Source organism: Peromyscus maniculatus, chromosome 6 (genome assembly GCF_049852395.1).
Source record: "Peromyscus maniculatus bairdii isolate BWxNUB_F1_BW_parent chromosome 6, HU_Pman_BW_mat_3.1, whole genome shotgun sequence".
Taxonomy (NCBI): domain Eukaryota; kingdom Metazoa; phylum Chordata; class Mammalia; order Rodentia; family Cricetidae; genus Peromyscus; species Peromyscus maniculatus.
The window spans coordinates 19,225,235-19,231,234 of record NC_134857.1 but is presented as its reverse complement, the minus strand read 5'-3'; positions in this window follow the sequence as shown (position 1 = coordinate 19,231,234).

Here is a 6,000-nt window from a genome sequence, read left to right as displayed (position 1 = left end):
GTTTCATTCATTCTTTCTATTGTTCTCTTTATTTATGTTTTATTGACTTCAGCTCTGTGTTTGATTATTTCCTGCTGTCTACCCCTCTTGAATATATTTGTTTCTTTTTGTGCTAGAGCTTTCAGGTGTGCTGTTAAGTTGTAGTATAAGATCTCTCTAATTTCTTATGAAGGTACTTGGTGCTGTGAAGTTTCCTCTTAACATCACTTCCATTGTGTCTTGTAAGTTTGAATATGTTGTACATTCATTTTCATTGAATTCTACAAAACTTTACTTTCTTTGTTTACTTATGCCTTAACCCAGTAGTCATTCAGTAGAAAGTTGTTCAATTTCCATGAGTTTGTATGTTTTCTATTGTTCTGCTGTTGTTGAAATTTTTTAATTCATCGTGATCTGATAGGATACAAGGGGTGATTTAACTTTTGTTGTATCTGTTTTGACCAAGTATATGGTCAGTTTTGGAGAAAGTTCCAAGAGGTACTGAGAGGATGGTATATTCTTTTGTGTTTGGGAGAACTGTTCTGTAGATATCTGTTAGAACCACTTGAGTCATAACATTTGTTGGTTCCATTATTTCTCTGTTTAATTTTTATCTGGATGACCTGTCCATTGGTGACAGTGGGGTATGGAAGTCTCCTATTATTAATGTGTGGGATTCAATGTGTGATTTAAGCTTTAGTAGTGTTTCTTTTACAAATGTGGGTTCCCTTGCATTTGGTTCATAAATGATCGTAATTGAGACACCATATCTTGGTGGATTTTTTTTTCTTTTGATGAGTATGAAGTGTCCATCCCCATCTCCTTTGAATAATTTTGGTTGAAATTCTATTTTGTTTGATATTAGAATGACTATACCAGTTTTCTTCTTGGACTCATTTGCTTTAAAAATCTTTTTTCTAACCCTTTACTCTGAGGTAATGTTTATCTTTTATGTTGAAGTGTATTTCTTGTATGCAGCAGAAGGGTGGATCCTGTAGTAGGATACCTATGCTCTGGGGGTGCCATATTGCCCTGAATATTGTAGTATGTTCTTGTTCTGTCCTCTGGGTTTGTGGTAATTATAGCTTTATGTTCCAATTTCTGGGATTATTTTTGTTGGATGGATTTTTCCCCTTGATTCCTGTTTCCTCTCTCCTTTCTGGCCTGAGTGGCTTGTGGTTATTGTGACTGACAAGTTCTCAGTTCCAGTAGGGAGTCTCTACAGGGGTTGGGAGGTCTATGTATCATCTGGGGGTTAAGGTACCAGCATTGCTTCTGGGGTCCTGGGGTTCTGGAAACTGATGGGGTCTCTGGGGTTCCAGGTACCAGCATGGCCTCTAGTAGAGGAGGGGCATTTTGGGGTTCTGGGTACCTGAGTAGCCTCTTGGGTTTCAGGTCCTGGTGGCCTCTGGTAGAACAGGAGGATTCTGCTAGAGTTATGGGCTGGGATATGGAAATGAGGGGAGAGGGTACTGTTGGTAGAAGGTAGGCAGGATCAAAGGAATGTTGTCAGGCTGTGGGCAGGTCTTGTTTGGTGTTCCAGGTACCCATATCCTCCAGTAGATCAAGGGGGTTTAACGGAGTATGGGCCAGAATAGAAATCAGACTCTTGGGGATACATTTTAAGTAAATCATCCTATGATTCCTGGCTTCAGGTACCAGCTATGGAGACTTTGACTTGATTCAACATTCATGTAAACTTAAAGACCTAATCCATATCTAAGGAGATAGATGACCAAATGATTTCACCCTAAAGACTCTTCTCCTAAGCCTTACAAGTGTCACCTCAGCTATCCTCAGGGTGTTCCTTCTTCAGGGTTACTCTCACTGCTTCTCAGACTGGAAAGTTTTACTTCTTTCTTTTACATAAGATTGTGGTTGCTGACCTGCTTCATCTGTCTATTACTTTTTTCATGTATCAGACCAAATCTTTGATATAAAAGAATTTGAACTATCTGGTAGAGCATATATAGTTCATAAGAAAAGGGCATCAGTTTACAAAACCAATCCAATTATATATAACCCCCAGGATCATGGAGCAAAATGATATGGCTATAAAGTTTTGTCATAATAAATTACTCTGAGAAAATTCCTATGACCTCATTAAATAAGCAACTCAAAAGCATCCATATCACCTTTGAAATAAGTGGGCTAGGCTAGCCCCAGCATAACAAAAAATGCTACTAATCTCCCCTTTGTGACACTGTTAATTTTTCTGCTTCCTTTTTTCATTTCTTAATAACTTGATAAATTTTAACTTGCAAAGCTCACATGCACAATGATTGTTCTTTATACTGCTGAATCAGAGTATCAGACACATTCTTCCTGCACAGAAATCCTCCCTTATAGAAGACAAGGAGAAAAGGAAAGAAGAGCAGATGATTGCCCAAATATTTCTTTTATAATAGCCAAGTGACTTGGAAAGAAAAGAAAATCCAAAGTATATTATGTAAAAGCTCTGCAGCTGCTGTACAAAAGAGAGCTGGTCAAATGGAAGTGCCTCCTATAGCACTCAGTGTTTTTGACTAATCTACTAAAGCGAAAGTTCCATTTAGAAGAATTAGGTAAAAAGAGCACTTAACATCTTCAAAGCAATGTTATCATTCTTTGTATTTTCCTATGCCGCTGGAAGACTTTTCTTTGTTCTTTTCTCAATTGGTCTTAAGAAAGCCCAAGGAGAAGAAACTTCACTTTCTTATAAAGATAAGGCTATTAACTAACTAGTTTTATTTTATTTTATTTTATTTTATTTTATTTTCAAAAACATTGAGCAAGTATTAAGCAAGGGTCAAATTCAAATGGTGCAGAGTCATTGTTATAAAAGTAATACAGGGAACTTGCAATGTTGGAACTGTTGTTAGTGCTTTGGTTTATATGTGAATAAAGGTCCAAGATTGTTTTCAGGTCTGAGTGGAGGCAGTCATTGAAAGAAAACGTATCAGCTCAGGACTCCAAGACCAAGTTCTCAGCACAAAGGAGATTTATTTGTCCCAGAAGGACATAGAGCAGGGATTAAGAGACAAACTAGGAAACAGAGGAAAACAGAGAAGGAGAAAGGGACAAGGAGGAGGGTGAAGGGGCTCACTGAAGTGAGTACAAAAGGCAGCACAAAAGACTGCCTTTGGATGGAGAGTAGACAGATATAGCCCATGGACAAATGTCAATTTATAAAAGTAAAAGGGTAAGCCCTGTGTTAGGATGAGGTGTTTAATTTTAATTGGTCATATTAATTAGGTGAGCCAAAAGGGTCTTTTGATTGGTGGACCTCAATATTTTGATAGTTGGACTTTGGTGGTCAGCCTCAAGAGCAGGAAGCAGCCAAATAAGGGAATAGACTTTAGTGACTAGTTTTAGGAAGGTAATCTAATAGTTTTTATCAAGGGAGACGGAATGGGGAGAACAGCAAGGCCTGCCAGAGCCATGTTTGTGAGGACTAGGCTGCTAGAGTCCCTTCAGTCACAGCCCAGACTTTTATATCTTCTCATTTTCAGTAGTAGAAGCTATGTTATTTTTAAAATTCTCAAAAAGGTCTCAATATGTGACATCAACTTAAAAACCAAAAATTAAAAATGTAAACAAATCAGAATAAAATATGTCTGGAGAATGATTACAGAAAAATCCCCAGGGAATTTTGCCTAATTCCAGAGCAAAAGAATTACCCTACTCTGACTAAAGAAGAAAGGCTTGGGAATATTAAATGCAGATTTAGAATAAATCTAGAATTTAGAATAAAGCACAAAGAGCAAAGTAAACATCTTCAAGAGACCTCCCATTCACAAAAGGAGCTGGCATGAGCACCTCCCCTTCAACCCTTCCTTCTCAGCCAGAAACATGAGAGCTGTGAAGGTCCATGGAAGAAGCAAAGAAGTCTTAGGGTTTCTATTGCTGTGAAGAGACACCATGACCATAGGAACACTTATAAGGAAAACATTTCATTGGGGTGGCTCACAGTTTCAGAGGTTCAGTCCATTATCATCATAATGGGGAGCATGGTGTTATACAATCAGACATGGTGCTCAGGTAGGACACAGTGCTGGGGTAGGAGTTAAGAGTCCTACATCTTGCAGACAACAGGAAGTTGACTGAGACACTAGGCACTATTCTGAGCATAGGAAACCTCAAAGCCTGCCCTCACAGTGACATACTCTAACAAAGCCATACCCACTCCAATAAAGCTACACCTCTTAATAGTACCACTCCATATAAGCCTATGTGGGCCAATTGCATTCAAACTACCATAGAAAGCAAGTGTTAGGGGAAACCCTGGGAAGAAAATTTGAGGAAGCTAGCCTGTAGATGTAACCAACCGTCTTATTAAATAAGAAACACAGAAACAATGTAAAAGAGAAAGCCGAGAAGTCAGAGCTCAGAGCTAAAATCTCACCCTTCCTCCTGCTGTCCCAGCTTCGCGAAAAGAGACCTACTTCCTGTCGGTTCGTATTTTTAAAGTATGTTGTTCTGCCTTCTCATTGGTTGTAAACCCAAACACATGACTGCCTCGTCACTGTCTGAATGTACAGCCCCCTAGGTCTTAAAGGCATATGTCTCCAATGCTGGCTGTATCCCTGAACACACAGAGATCTTATGGGATTAAAGGCGTGTGCCACCACCGCCACACTCTTGCTATGGCTCTAATAGCTCTGACCCTGAACACACCGATATCTATGGGATTAAAGGCGTGTGCCACCACCGCCACACTCTTGCTATGGCTCTAATAGCTCTGACTCCCAGACAACTTTATTTATTAACATACAATCAAAATAATAATTCAGTACAATTAGATTATCACCACATTTCCCCTTTTCTATTTTAATAAAAAGAAAAAGAAAGCAAAAGGTTATAACTAACAAAAGAAAAACTATATACAAAAGTACAATAACTATATACAATATATACAAGTAATAAATACCTAAACAGGTATTTGACAAATCAGAGAAAATAATTCCATTATCTATCCTATTTTGGTAATCCCAAGATGTATCTAATGTACTTTCTATCCTAATTAATTTTCAACTATAACTAACTAATCTTCAACCATAACTAACTAATCTTCAACTCCCTCAGAGACCCAAGAAGGGAATAATAGTAGCTAACAAAAATAAAAACAGGAAGTGCATGCAAGCAACTTCCAAAAAATTTTGTGAGTTGACAGAAACAGCCAGCTGCCTGGGCAGTCACCTGAGGTTTCTCCGCAGTGTTGGGGCATCATCTTCAGCCTATAGGCTTAGTGTATCTGACAGACTCATTTGTGAAGTAGGATGTACACAAGGTCAACAGTTCAACCTCACATTGGGTGAGAGCAGTCCACGTACCAGAAACACCTGAATTCCACTAGTGTCCTGTCATGATTCAGGATTTTAAATTCTGGAAATTGTTGACAGTTTTTTAATTCAGCTGTCCATTCTTCTTGGCTGTGTATATATGGCTTCATCTCAGCATCCCCTTCTTCTCCACATCCCTCTATTAAATGCCAGTCTACTTTTGAGAGGCATGAGCTTTCAGCTGCTGTTCCATTGTACAACAGAATCCATCGGCCCTCTGCCTGTTAAGCTGACTTCGAAGAAAAGGGCACCGTACCTTTTCCGGATGCGAAGGCCACTTCAGGGATGGGGCCATATTGTCCTGGCCTCAGAAGATGCCTTTTGATAAAGCCATAACCACACTTGTTTCGGCAAGAATCAGTAGTCCCTTGTTTCGTGATCTGTCTGTCCATTTTGTCCTGTTGATTCGAGGATACTTTGTTGTCCAGTGGCTAACTTTTGCCAGAATGAAAGTTGACTCCATATGCAGTTTCTTCAATGCCCATATTTTCTCTAAAGTAGATTGGTACTGCCAGGAGCCGACATGTCTCAAAAAAGAAAAATTTTCTAAGTTATTAAAACATTTTAAATGCCATATTCTGTAGATCTCTGAAGGGTTTGAAGATGACCTGTCTAAAACATCTCTGCTCAATTTTTAAAACATATCCAATATGACTACAAGTTCTATGATAATGTCTAACTACTAGCTTTCATTTCTTTA